General features: G+C 41.5%; 1 long non-coding RNA gene and 1 pseudogene across 2 annotated transcripts in view; both read right to left on the bottom strand.

The window, feature by feature from the left end:
• Nucleotides 1-8,891, bottom strand: part of LOC111658281 (serine/threonine-protein kinase DCLK2 pseudogene) — a 10,174-nt pseudogene extending 1,283 nt beyond the window's left edge. Inside the window, exons 1-3 of the transcript XR_015437536.1 lie at nt 8,667-8,891; nt 6,833-8,027; nt 1,656-2,044 (exon numbers count right to left, since the gene is read on the bottom strand). The product of XR_015437536.1 is annotated as a serine/threonine-protein kinase DCLK2 pseudogene (transcript). The remainder of the gene's footprint in view (nt 1-1,655; nt 2,045-6,832; nt 8,028-8,666) is intronic.
• Nucleotides 8,892-12,407: 3,516 nt separating this feature from the next.
• LOC111658280 (uncharacterized) lies at nt 12,408-15,198 on the bottom strand. Its single transcript, XR_015437537.1, has 3 exons — nt 15,101-15,198; nt 14,630-14,676; nt 12,408-14,204 (listed from the first exon to the last, which is right to left on the bottom strand). It is a non-coding gene; the product is annotated as an uncharacterized LOC111658280 (long non-coding RNA).

Here is a 15,198-nt window from a genome sequence, read left to right as displayed (position 1 = left end):
TCTGTCCCACTGCTTGAAGTGGCTGCACAAACTGAAAGGACAGAGGGAGGACACACACACACACACACACACACAAACACACACACACACACACACACCCACACACACACACTCTGGCCTTGTTTCATTCAGACTGACTGAGTCTGAAAAGAGTGAAGCCGTCTGAAGCAATCAGAGAATAAAAGCCCTCGTTATGACTCGCTGCCTTCAAAATAAAAGCCTTCACTCAGAGTAAACTAATCTATATTTTTGACTCTGAAAAAACATAAAAATGTCACGATAATATTAAACAGCTGACTGTTTGTAATATATCACCGTTGTCAGGTGGAAATGTATCCTCACATGTTGAAACAACAACAACTTCCGAGGTTCAGAAAACTTCTAATTAACTGATTAATTGTTTGTCTATAAAGTGTCAGAAAATAGTGAAACATTCCTTCAAACCGCTTGTTTTGCCAAAAAAAAGAAAGTTTTAAAAATAGAACAAAAGGCCAGCTGATGTAATGGATGCTTTTACTTTGAAGGCAGCATATGCTTTTATTTTCTTAAGGCCGATGCTGCTGCAACATCAGAGAAAATGCAAACAGTTCTCTGCTAACTGGATAATGTGTGTTTTTGTGCGTGTCTGTGTCCGAGCTGCGTTCACCGCAACAACCGTCCTTCAGTCACGGCGACGCCCCGACCGGCCCTCCGCTGTCTCTGCTCTCCGTCTGCTCTCCGCTGTCATTGTGCCACAGCCGACACTCTTATCTGCGACTTCAAAGAGTGTGTGTGTGGTAAAAATAGCCGCGCCAGTGAACATGTGATAAGTTTAAATCCACAATCCTTAACTCACAAAAGAGTTCCTGAGAGGATCAGAGAATATTCAGAGTCTGTTCAACACAATGACGACGGAGGCAGAAAATGTTCTTCGGCTGACTGCTGCAGTTCCAGGGCTTTAAACAGGAACCACATTTAGCTGAAAGCACCAAATATTAAGCTTCAAAGAACCTGAACTCACCGTCACAACAACTCACACAACTTTCAGACGCTCGTTTGAACATGTTCAATCCGGATATCCGACACATTTAATTTATTATTCAAATATCATGACCTGATGGATTGATTCACGAGTCGACACGATATCTCAGCAACGCCTTGAAGGAACTTCATCACAATCCAACGTTCAATTTGACTCAAGGATGAACTGATGAGATTTTGGTAGTCAAAGGTCAAGGGTCAAGGCCACAGTGGCCTCACAAAACACGCAGTCTTATGTGATATGTCAAGAACACAAAAAGGGTTCTAGCAGAGGCAGAAAAACCGTTAGGTTGTAATTCTAGTTTTTGAAGAGGGACTGAATTTAAGACTTTAAACCAGATAGAAAACCTCTGGCCCAACATTGGCCTGAGTCCTCGGCCCGAGTCTGGCCCACTTCCACATCTGGGCAGAGTCCGGCTGTTACCCATAGCCGGGATATTTTCTGTGTGTGCGTCAGAATTGGTCCAGATGTGGAAGTAGCATCTTCAAGTCATGCTGGGACAGATTTGGGCCATGAAACTGTGCGTATACTGGGCCACGCATGGGCCAGACATGTAATCAAGACTTGCAGATCCCCAGTTCACACCTGCTCTTCTTTCTGTCACAGAGTGAAACAACAACAGACATCGCCTCACCTGTTTCCCATCCAGCGTGTAGAGCCTCTTCACGGCCCCAGAGTCCAGCTTGATGGCCTCGGTGATGTCGGCCAGCACCTGTTCGAAGGAATGCGCCGTCTTCTTGTTCAGCAGGATCCTCACCGCCTTGCGAGGCTTCACGCCGCTGCGGATCACCGTCACCAGCTTGGGCTTGATGAAGTCTTTGCTCTCCCTGCCCTCTCGAACTTCAGGGCGATCTTTGGAGGGGGTGGCGGTGCTCGCCGACACCCCGGTGGACACCGTGGTGGACCGGGGGGAGCCCGCCTGGCCGGTCCCAGCGCTGGCTCCGGGCTTCCAGCTCGGGATGGAGATCTTGGTGTAGTCGACCTTTCGGTAAGGCTCGTTGGAGGCACAGACGTAGCACTCACCTGGGCAGAGAGGGGGGGGGAGGGGCAAGTCAAGTTAATTTTGATTAAATCGCTGAATATCATAAATCAAAAATTCTGCAGAGCACACAACACGTGATTCAGATTCAGAAGAAAATCTTTACCAAAAAAAAACCCTTTAAAAAAGACGGAAGACGCTTCAGGAAGAGTAACTGAGGGTCATTGGAATAAAAGTCAAACATTGAATACACAAGTATGTAATTTTCTCCCACCATGGGTCTCAAAACAAAAACTACTGAAAATATGAAGTGAAGTCAATTATTCTAAATAATCAAAAAATGTAATGATACTCTTTGGAAATGAGTAGCTTTCAGTTAGTGTCGAAAATGTGGTTAAGTGAGGATGTGAGGTGAATTCAGGGTCAAAAGTTATAGTAGAACGACTGTAGTCAAATGAAGTGGGGTAATATAAGCTGTGTGTGTGTGTGTGTGTGTGTGTGTGTGTGTGTGTGTGTGTGTGTGTGTGTGTGTGTGTGTGTGTACAGTGGATGGAGTGAAGGTGACAGCAGATGTCAGACTCACTCCTGTCTCTCGCTCTCTCTGAGCTGCAGACTCTGCTCGGTAACGTGAGGTGGAAAACTGAACATGTCACACAGGAGGACGTCAGCGTCCTAAACCGACTGACGGTCAGAAAACATGGAGATAGAGAAAAGAGGACTAAACAAAGAATCTGATCAAAATAATACTGGCTGAGGTCACTGAAGGGTTAACTTCCCAATTCAAGACCTTTAAAGCTCCTCCAGTGTGAAGGTCTGTGTCCATGTGTAGTGTGATTATAGATCAGCTCTAGCTTCTATATTAATACTGTGAAAGTATCAAAGCCTCAGTCCACAGAGAAATGCACACAGCCTGTATTCAGAAACTGAGCCTTAAAACCAGCCGTCAGGACTTCTGGAACTTTGTGATGTCACAACAAAGCAGTCACCAAGCCCCGCCCACCTGGACCCACCATCCAAACCTTGCAGGATTTGGTTTCTCTGAGTGTTTTTACCTGAAAGCTGCTGTATCATTTTGTTTTAGAATTTGTCAGTTTAACGCGAGTGAGAAATTTGGCTTAAAAAATGTTTAACACACAATAATCCTCATTATTGTGGTTCCTCTTCTATGAGTGATTTAGATTACATAATTTAACTAAAAAAATATCACTTTAGTTATAGGAAGTTATTCCCAATAAGGCTGCGGAGAATTATTATTTTAATTTTCCTTGTTTTCACTTTTTTTTTTTCAATTTACTGATTAATCGTTTTGCCTTTAAAATTAGACTAAATATTGAAAAACATCCATTTACTATCATGTGTGACAAAGAAAAGCATCAAATCCTCATATCTGAAGCTGGAAACAACAAATATTTAACATTCTTTATTTAAAAATTACTAAACTGATTATTTGATTAATTTTCCTGTTGATCAATTAACTGATTAATCGACTAATCGTTGCAGCTCTAGCAGCTGTAATGAATGAGATTGCAGCTCATCACATGTGCAGTAGCCTACAGCCACTCTCCTGTTTTACCTTATATGGTTACGAATGGCTCTTCTACTGTGTCTCTCTCCCTCAGTCTGAATATACCTCTCTCTACCTTTCTATATCTCGCGGCAGAGCTCGCCATCTTTTAACACACACACCTGTCTCCCTCTTTTTATCCCCACACACAAACTTGTCTGCCCCTGTATCCCTCAAACACACACCTTTTTTTTACATTTTCACACAGTCAGCATCTCTCTCTCTCTCTCTCCCTCTCTCTCTCTCTCTCTCTCTCTCTCTCTCTCTCTCTCTCTCTCTCTCTCTCTCTCTCTCTCTCTCCTCCTGGTTATTGTGTTTGACCTTGTGTCTTTACCTTTGCGATTCAAACCAGCTGGACAGGACCGCTCTGGATTTTTATTCAAATACCTGACTGACCAAACACCTTCTGTCTGTCGCTCCACCAGCAGACTGACTATTTCCACACCTCGTTTGAGACACACACACACACACACACTGTGTAAACCTGAGCTGCCATTAACATCTCACCACCATATTTAGTGCTAGAAGGAGTCGTCTTTTAATCAGGTAGATGATCAGAAAATGTAATTTAATCGAGCAAAAATGGCAAAGATTTGTGTGTTCAAACTTCTCAAATGTGCAAATTGAGTATCTTTGGGTTCTGGGCTGTTAGACACTTAAAGACCTGATTTTACAGAATAATCACTGGAATCAAAAATATAATCAATAACAAATGAAGCAGCCTGAGGAACATTTAACCTTTACTTCTTCGGTGTTCATGTCATGGGAGTTACTTCTCAATTAATCATTTAGTCCCATCCTATCTTTGTGCAGCTGAAAGTCCAAACACACACAAATGTTTAGTTTACAGTGAATTATTTCATTTTTTACTGTAAATACCAGTTTCTCTGTTATAACTATCATTCAAGTCAAAACCCGAGTCAGAATAACAACATTACATTGTAAGTTTGTAATTCATTGTAAACTCCAATATCTCCAACCTACTGCTTATTTATACAGACTTGCCTGAAAAACTAATAAACAAGGATGCCTTATGTCAACTACAATCACTTGTAAAAAGGTATTTAAACTCAAGTTGTCCATTGATGTGAACACTCACAAACCATAGCCACGGTAATCTTTTCTGTCTTTACCCACAGGACACGAGAAACTGGACTTCCTACTCCGGACAGGTACGATATGTCAAGTCCCAGTTCTCGTCACAGCTGCCAACACAACAAATATTACTTTTAAAACACTTAAACGCCACTCTGTCGACGTTAGCTGGTCAAACAATCAAACAAAAACTCTCCTGCAGGCTTCCATGTTTTGCTCGATGGTGGAGAGGGGGTCGTGAATGACGAGTTTCCCACTTTCGGCTCACAGCTTAGAGCCGCTCTGTTTGTTGTTTAATTCCACCGTGTGCTGAAGAGTGATGCGTCTGTCTTCTAGTACGTCTCTGGCTGAACAGCGTCCTGGCACTAGCACTCATTAGTGGACATTACAACCAGTCACACGTCAATACTGATGATAAGTGATGTTACACTGGTCTGTTTCAGGCTAAATGACTTCAGACAAGAGAAGAAGAGCAGACGGACTGGACTCCAGAGTTGTTGTTTAAAGGAAGGGGAATTTTCCTGGTTGAATATTTAGATTTTAAATTTTGACCAGGAAGATTTCAGTGTTCACTGGCAGTGAATCAAAAGTTGACAGTTGGGTTCTCCAGACCTTCAGGGTTCAACTGGGTGGAGTGTTTTTGTGATTATTAAGCCCTGAATCATTAGCTCATGAGGCGGAAAAGTAATTTTTCCTCTCATTTGTGACTTCAATAAACCTCGTATTCTGATGGTAGGTGGGGTGGTTTGGTCTCTGTATTGATTATGCACTAATTATCCTGCTGTAGATGTACACAGAAATAAATAATTAAATTGTGTTTGCATAGACAGATGGAGAGGAAGGAGACAGTGAGGAGGTTTAAGGAGGACAGATTAGTTGACAGACTGATCGATGAAGGGAGTGACAGTCTGATAATTGACTTATGTAATATTACAGTAGATCAGACGTCCATTTATATAAGAGATAATTTGGGCAGAGTGACATCAGTGGAAGCTGGTGAGAAAAATTCTGGTGGGCAGCAAAGACAATGGAAAATGTGTTTTCTTCAGTCATGAAAAGAAGGTGAAAGTTTGGTGCATTGTAACGCACAACTTCTCGGCATTAATACTATATTTTTTAAATGTTTTGTGCCACTAGGATGAAAGACAGATTTAAACCACCACTGAGAATGGTCCACACCAGGAGCCCAGCTGGTTATAATGAGAATGAGGAACTGATTGGGCTTCATAAAGTCAATATCAAGCTATTAAAAAGTTAATCTGCAGCTTAATCCCGATGCTAATGAACAGCTTCAGAGATTCCTATTACCCACATCTTGTAAACTGATCAGAAATGGTCAAAAGAGGGAGCTATTACATCAGAGATTACAAATGTTGTACATGCATTTTGCTTTAAAACATGTATTTAATGCAGCACCACTGCACTGGAGATATTTAAGGAATAGCTTGATTTTTTATCTCTTGCTAAGAGATAAATAAGAAGAATAAAACCTCTCTAATGTCCGTAACCTGAACATGGAGTTACAGCCAGCAGGCAGTTAGCTTAGCTTAGCATAAAGGCTAAAAGTGGGGGGGAAACAGCTAGACTAGCTCTGTCCAAACTCTCTCTAAAGCTCAAACATCTTGCTTGTTTAATCCACACAAAATCCAAAATGTAAAAGCAGCAACTTGCAGTTTTATTTCCAGCAGGTGACCTCCAGCTTGCTCTACTTTCTTGTTTTGCATACAGATATAAGATGGGTATCACTCCTCCCATTTCCCACTCCTCCTCATCATGAAAGCAAGTAAATGTATTTCCAAGGACTGCCCCAAAACGTCAATGATACAACTGATTATTCAAGAAGACTCTTATATAAAAACATGGCAGGCTATAAACTTTTAAAGTTTAAATTACTACAACTAACCACAAAACTAACTGTCATGGAAAAAGAGAAGTGAGATGGAAGCATCGACCTCAACTGTAGACTCTGAGTCGACTTTGAATATCCTGATTGAGGTACAGAACTAGAACTTCCCCAAAAATAAAACATTTTCTTTAGATAGAAAATGTATTTGTGTTTGCTGTAGAGCCCCTCGCTGGTGGTTAGAGTTAGGATAAGTTTAAGGGAACAGATTTTGCCACAACAGAATTAACTGTGAACAAGGTTGAGTAAAAAGGAAGTTGTGAGTCTTACCTTCCACCAGCTCGTCCATACTGCTGATCTTCTTGCTGCCATCTATAGTGTAGATTGTGCGCACCCCTTGCGGCAGATGCAGGTTATCCGCCAACGAGCGCGTCAGCTCCATCAACAGTGCGTCGTAGGAACGAAAGCGGTCACTGGAAACGGCGTACACCAGACCCTTGAAGTACCGGTCTCCATTGCGGTAGAACCTGACCTTTTTGGCCCGTTTCTCCGAAGTGAGCGCCTGCAGGGTTCGGGTCCGGTAGTAGCTGCAGTTGGCGCTGTGGGCAGGGCTAGGAACCAGGCTGCTGCCCCTGGAGCTGGGGCCAGAACCCCCACCTCCACCACTGCTCGTGGAGTCATCTCTCTTGGCCCTGGTGGAGCGTCCCCGGCGAACCTTGTCGCGTTCGTCAAAGTGCTCCAGCTCGAGGGTCTTACTCAGAGACATTGTGAATACTGGTCCAGTAGCGTTCAACAGAGTCCCTGCTACATAAGACTCATCCTCCAACAGCGATAAACAGGACTTTTATTCTGGTTACCACGTTTCTTGCTTATCTAGTTTGTAGTCCTGATAAGATGTTTGTGCTGTAAACTTGACTTGCTTGTAGACCCAGTATAAAGTAGTTTTCCCAAAAACAGAGATGTAGAACCAGTAGCTTTGTAACCCTTTGAGGTTGTAGTCCTTCAAATGTGGTTTTAGATTCTCAAAATTCAGCTGTGGTCCAAATATCGCTCTACGCTCTGGCCTTACTGAAGAACCAGTAAAAATGTGGGTAAACCTTGAAACTTGACTTTTTGGTTACCTGGTTCTGGTCCTGAACGTAGTCAATTTAAACTGACTTAAAGTCTTTGTAATTTCGGTACAATCCTAATAAAAAAGATCACCGTAATGTATAGGTCATGGACATGCAGAACGTATAGATTTCAGTAACGTTATAGCCACAAACTCCACGGTTTCACCAACAAACGTCAACTCTCTACTTTCTTATTTGGCCGTGTCCTCACAGTAACCTTCCTGCAGTCGCAGTAACCCAGCTGTAACCTCACTGTTCCGGCTTTAAACCCGGTGCATTGTTGTGTAGACCTGGTACAAGCACGTTGAGTCTCAGCAGTCCAGCTGGGGTGTAGTCCTTGTAATCCGGTTCACTTCGGGGGGGTTTGTCCCGGTCACACTTTGTCTACCAGCGTCCTTAACATCCCTCCATCACTAACAAAAAAAAAAAAAGAGATGAAAATCACATGGTTTACTGAGAAGACAGATCTCCCTACCATCCTGCGATAGAGGGGCTGCAGCCGGCACATTCAGCCTTCAGTTACCTCTCCATGTGCAGAAAGAGATCAGGATTTATGTTGAATTCAGTCATTTAAGGATACTGAAGACAGGATTGCATTTAATCAAGGTTGAATTTTGAGCACAATACCACAGAGACTGGGCTTTTATTTGGAAATCATTAATGCCTCTGCTTCTCATGGCATTTGCATGCAAATTATGGATAAATTACTGCAAAATAAAAGGTGGAAAAGAGGTTGCAGGTGAAATATAGTCACCACATTTTAGTGAAATTAAATTTCCTGCAAGGCCAGAGAGAGAGAGAGAGAGAAAAAAAAGGCTCATTGATTTCCAGTCAAATTTGAATTTATCTGAAGCCAAGAACAAAATATGAAGGTGTAGATGAAATTATTATATACCTGTTTATCTCTCTCTTCATCTGATAAACGAATTGACTTTATCCATTTATCCGCCCAAACATTGCTAAGCTGTGCTGACAGCGCCATTCAAACACACACACACACACACACACACACACACACACACACACACACACACACAGAGGGAGGCACCTACCAATAATGCCGTGAAACCGGTTTGTTGCTATGGAGGCTTTCTCCTCTTCCCCCGGTGCCGTGTTCCGGTCTGTTCCCGTGGATCCGGGGGCCCCAGGCGGACTGCACCGGTACGACCGAGCAGACCCGGTCCAGGCCGCTCCGCTAACCCGGGATACAGGGACGCAGCGGCGGCAGGCAGGCTACACCGGCGGAGGACCGGGATGCACCGAGACAGACGGCGGACAGCAGCATGGCCGCTGCAGCAGAGAGAGGAGAGACCGGCTGCACCCCCCCCCTCCCCTCCCCTCCCCTCTCCCCCTCGCGGCTCTACGTGATGACAACGTGCCCCCCTCCCTCCCTCTCTCTCTCTTTCTCTCTCTAGCTCTTTGTCTAGCTCGCTCTACCGTCTCTCGCTCTTCTGTCTTTTGTCTGGCTCTTCTCAGAAATTCAAATTCAGTTAGTTTTATTGTCGGGACTGTTGCAGTGAGGCTACATATTGAAATCCGCCATTACGCAACCACACAAACACACAAGCCTCAGTGACAACATAATTTTCATTTAACTGCTTCCTTAAATTTGAAAATTAAGTAATTAAGTAATTAAACATTGCAGTTATGGTTCACAGTTAGATGCCCAAGTGAAACCACTCCCCATGTTTGTACAGTAAATATGAAGTTGAAGCAGAGATGGAGGTCATGACCTCGGCATTTAAATTTTTTTTCAATATATGTTTCTATTTTCCAGCCATAGACACCCGCAAACACGTTTTCTTGATCTATTGCGGTCACTTATTGATGATATCTATCGATCTAATAGACAGATATCTGCCAGTAATACTTACTTTCAGCCGCAGGACGGCAAGACGGCGCTGTAATTGGTTACCATAGCAACACGCGGTCCGGAGTGAAGGGGAATGTCAAAATGGCGGAAACTCTAACGGACACCCAGATAGAAAGAAGTAGGTTTGTTAACTAGTGTTAGATCGATCTATCTATAAACTATAAAGTGTGTGCAAGCCGATAACTTTGATAGGAAGCTAACGCTATCGTAATGCAGTACTGCAGCCTGCTATGTTGACTGAACGAGTGCTAAAAAATGCTAGCTAGCGAGCTAGCTGGCCCACAGTTCAGAGTTAGCTAGCTAAATAGACACTGTCAAACTGTCTACAGGCTTCTGACATATTGTTCCATTTGCTCATGAAAGTATTTTCATTCTTGTTCACAAATTGAAAACCAGGTCAGAAAGAAAAAGACTTCTTCAGGGCAAGTTCAGTTTTGGATGAATAAAAAGTAGGGTAGAAGAGGTTGAGAAAGATGCTGAAAGAGCAGGTGCAATCAGATAAAGCATAAATACTTTACGCTTATTTGTATTACTTTTTTCCTATTATTTCATTTGAAATCTGAGGGTTTTTCCTGCATAGATGATTTCGAGGTGGCCATCCATCCACCCGTAAGGATAAATATTGTATTGTGAGACTCTTGACCTCAGTATTTGTGAGGTTCTGGTTACGGCCCTGTATCAGAGCCTCTGATGGAATTGACTGTTTCCTGTTGCAAAGATAATTAAACAACTATAGAGAGACACGAAATGGCCACACAGAGCTGTGAGAATGATTTTCAAAATTATTTTATTTTTTAAAGGAAATCCTCTTTCTGCAGCAACAGCTCCACCAGCAGGAGAACAGAGAACCAGAAACACAGCTGCAGAGGATGAGGAGGAGGTGAGGAGAGAGGAAGAAGAGAAGATCATGGGGGAGGATAATGAGAAAGGAGGGATAACAGAGAGAGAAATGTTACCAGGCAAGACAACACTGATTGGAAATACTTGCTGACAGCAGAGATGGAGATAACATCCTTCAGTCTGATGAAAAAATCCACTTCTTTTCTAACAGACATATATATTAATTTTCAATGTCCCAAACATCTGACTAACATTTTAATAAAGAAAGGAATACAATTTGAGATATATTTTTTAATCAAAACGCAAAACGCAAATTAAAATTACATCTTGATAAGAATCTGTCAGAAAATATCTAAAAGTTTGATCATTTATAATTTTGTTTTCTTTTTCTCTCGTGTGTTTATGAACTTTAAAACATCGAAACCATTATAAATATTTATTTCATTACTGCAACTGTAAAAGCGCGAGTACCACTACTTCTGCTTGTGTCGTTCATTTTGAGACTGGCCCATTACTGCTATTACTACTACTTCCTCAGTTACTTCCTCTGCATGTTTTCTTTTTTCTTTTACAAAAACTTACAAAACAGACTTTCAAAGCAATTAAGAGCCAAAACTAATAAATAAATGATGATAAATTACTGTAATAGTAGAAGTAATAAATAATTCTCCTGCATTAGTGAGCTAAATATTTCATGAAGCCAAATGTTTGTTGAGGGCGTGGCTTGAGATGTTACTGTTTCTGTTACTATTGTCAGTTTCACTTATATTAGGGAGCATCAGTACTGTGTAGAGCTACACACAGGTCTCTGTATTGTATTGCAGATATATTGGTATCAGTATGTGTGTCGACTGAAACCACAAAACGCCCTCCGCGGATCCAGATTTTTTTCTAGGTACAGTTAGAAAACTACCATGTGATGAACTAAGACGTCTGAGTGTGAACGACACAAACTCTTTCAACTGTTTGTAAGCTGTAATTAATGGCTTTATTAATGGTCAATAAAGTGTTTACTAATCCTTTGCAGATCAGTTATAAGCCATTAGTGAGAACTTTTGGGTTGCCAGGTTGTGGGGGTAAAGTTTGTTCTTATTAACATTAGGTTAGAACTGATCTATATAAGTGATTTATTAACCAGTAATAAATACATAAATCCCAGCTAATTACTGATTTTATTAGAAACCTCAGGATCTGATTATTAACACTGACTTATTTATATTTGTAGGCAGAGATGCTGACAGCTGTGAACTGGAGAACTAAAGAGAAAGCATCTATAGTCAAGTGAATTAGGGAGATGGCATTAGAAAAAATAAATATACATTGCAGAAAAATGGAGATACACTTGATAAAATATGGGCGCTAAAAGGAAAGACTGGAGTTACATAGGCAGAAACTGATAACTGTGATTCCTGAGATGTATTATGTGATTTTTTGTGATTTGAGCTGCTTAAGAATGATAGTTTTCTGTTTGTTTCTTTGTTAGTCTTTCTATCTTCTTTTTATCTTTTGTTTCTGTGTTAGTCAGACTACTTGCTGCAGATGGGTCGGCACTTTGTATTTTATTTCTATGTTATTTATATTTAAAATTGGAAAAACTCAATAACCCAAGAGCTCCTGTCATATCTTAACTGTATTTTGTACGTCACGTTTATCACAGCTCATATCTATTGTATCTTCTTCTCTTCTTTTTGTGCTTCTGGATGAAGTGGCCCCACCCTCCCTCAGTGCGTTGGAGTGGGGTAGGGTGCAGGACGGGTGACAGCTGGGACTCGCAGCAGCCAGACTGCCCCGCCCGTTACTGTCAGCCAAAGCAGTGAACCATTCATCCAGATATGACGAGGTGGACAAGCCGTTCTGTTGTAGTGGACATGAACCAGTACAGATGATGTACGACAAAGGCCAGGACACGAGGTGACTAAAACAACACAAACATTCAAACAAGTCAAAAAGTCCTTCTAAGAATGTCAGAGAAAAGATTACTAAATAAATGTTCAGTTCACCTAAAACAAAACCTGGATGGACAGTGTAATACACCAGAACCAAACATCCCCCACCCACAAAAAAAACAAAAAAAATCCACTTTTTAACCAATTTTACAACCTTTATTTTCAAAGCATTCACTGCAGTCATTTTACAACGCTTGTAACACCCAAGAAACACAAGTTTGTTTGTTTTTTTAGTTAAACCCAGTCTGAAGCTTGAAACTTGAAAGCCAGGAGACTTTTAGCTTAGCATAGAGCACAGCTAGCCTAGCTCCATCTCACAGTAACAAAATCTGATGAAGCACAACTCTAAAACTCACAAATTAATACGTTGTGTCTGGTTTGTTTAATCCCTACTAAGACTAAATGACACGTTGCGATGTGCCCAGGGGTTATGTGCTGGACTATGTCTTGACCACCATTTGCAGTGCGAACCAGCAGAGAAAAAGTATTCCTTTTGGTCAAGGTTTCGCAACAAGATCCCACTATATAAAATGAAGCACCACAGAGGCCTCAACACAACTTATCTCCATTTTCACAACAATAATCAACACATAACCCTTACGACTGATATTCAGCAAGTGAATGGCTAATTTTTTTAGACAGGAAGATCTTGTAACTTTCAGAGCCTGTTTGGTCACATCAATTATTCTTCTTCAACTGAATGTTTTATTTTCCACCAAATGATTGAATTAATGATTTAAACAGTAAAGTAAATCATGTATTGTAAGCTCAAATACAAATATCAATAATTTACATATGTAGATATCATTTTAATTTGCAAAATCTGACATACTCCAAAATATAGTTTTTTCGTCACTAACAAATATGCAGTTATGATAGTGACTCAGTTAAGTAAAGTTATTTGGTAATTAACTAAAGTATTGGACAAATAGACCCAATGATGGTCTTAAAGGGAAGTTAAGGGATCACCAAAGTTTTTACAATTCATTCTGAGGGCGACATGAATGTACCTAATTTCAGAATAAGCTACCAAACAGCTTTTGAGAAATTTTCCTCAAAACCTCAACTTCATGATGGCACTAGGGTAAAATACAAAGGATGACCAAAGTCAGTACCAGATTTCATGGCAATTCATCTTATGGTTGTTGAGATATTTCAGTCTGAGTGGTGGACTGACTGACAAAACAATATAGTACATATTCCTCTTTCACTTCACGCAAACCCGCCCTGATACTGAGGATAGGAGCAATTAATCCTGAGTGGTTTCTAAAATGTCAAGTCTAGATTGCTAAAATTATTGGTAGTAACAAGTAAGTAGCCCCTTGCTCGTATAGGACATGTCACGACCTTATGCAAATCTAGGCGTAAGGTCACTCATGTGTTGCGGTTAAAGTTTGTTTATGGTAGCTGACAAAGTAATGCAGAGGAATGAGTGCGAAGTTCAACAGCAGGATAGAGGGGTGCATCAAATGTTGTTTTGAAGGTATGGAGGCGAATCCGACTGTCGGAGGAAACTCTGTAGAAGGACAGAGTGCCAGCTGGCCAATCCAGATACACCCCCACCCGACTAGAGCGTGAGGAAAGGGAAGATACACTGATACGCTTGTTGCCGTGCAGAACAAAACAACCAGCATTACAGCAATTAAGACTCCAAGACTTGTCGTTGCGTCCCAGCTTGCAATCATTCACATCCCCTTTCCTCTCAGTGCTTCTGTATGTCACCCCAATGTTGAAGGGCTTCAACATATCGAACTCCCAGTAGCAGCGCTCATTTAAACCCTTCTCACACAGCACTTGTGGCCACTGATCAAACCTCTCTGGATGATCTGGATACGACTGCTCCTCTTCCGTCCAGGTCACCTTCCTGTTCCCGTCAGAGAGATGGAGGTTCTTGTGGGCTGTGTTGGGATCCAAAGTGAGCTCACAGGCATCTGGAGGTAAGGAAACAAATCATTTCAGCAGCATAGACTTTAACAATATAGCTTGTGGTCACTACTGGCAGCACTAAGCACAATGCTGCTGCACAGCACTCCAGTCAGCAGGTGACAAAGAAATGTGTCAGATAAAGTTGTGTTTGTTGTTCAGAGTGCCTTCCCTCAAAGAAGAATAGTCAATATTCTTCCAATAAAAAATGTGCGGGTGCCTCAGTGACAGAAATGTTTGATTTCACAATGAAAGCCATCCACAACCCAAACGGTAAGTATAACTGTCCTGTCGTAGTTAGTTATAGCTAGTTGTATTAGTTAGTTTTTTATTAGTCCATTACAGGGTAAAGTTTGTCGAAATATAAGAAATCTAGAACTGCTGTTCTCTGAAAACCTGCATAGACCTCCGGCTGCATGCTTTGCTTACTTACATTTCTTGAATCCTGGTATCATCCGGTGTTTTCCACCATGTTCAACACTGCGGAGAAAAACGAAGGTTAAAATCTTCTGACAAAGAACAACCACGTAACCAACACTGTTGCTCTCAAAACCTTTGCTAGCAGAGTATCAGATCTGTCCACGGTAAATCTAGAGTATATGCATCTATTGTTACTGTCAGCCAACAGTGGTGCTATTGTACATGACTACATTTTACTATTGAACTGTTGTGACTTGGTGTCTTTTCCCCAATGGACACTAGGGGCAACAATGAGCCCATTCCATAATTGAATACCAACTTGGACATTTGGCACAAAGGTAAGATTTCTGGTGTATCAGAAGTGTTTTGAAATGGTTTGATTTGGTTTAAAAAGAGAAAATACTTACAGGATGAATAATAACTGGTTGGTTTGACAAATATATGTCTGGTTAACAGTTTAAAACATGGCTGAGATTATAATTACTTGAGTATGCTGAGCTTGTATTGTGGATCATCCTTCAGCTCAAGGAGAAGCTTCACTCCAGAGTCTCCTGGATGGTTGTAGCTGAGATCCAGTTCCCT

This window comes from Seriola lalandi, unplaced genomic scaffold (genome assembly GCF_002814215.2).
Source record: "Seriola lalandi dorsalis isolate HSWRI2012SDOR001 ecotype SW California unplaced genomic scaffold, Sedor1 jcf7180002054434, whole genome shotgun sequence".
NCBI lineage: Eukaryota > Metazoa > Chordata > Actinopteri > Carangiformes > Carangidae > Seriola > Seriola lalandi.
Note: the sequence above shows the minus strand (reverse complement) of the source record. Positions and strands in the feature narration are given on the sequence as shown.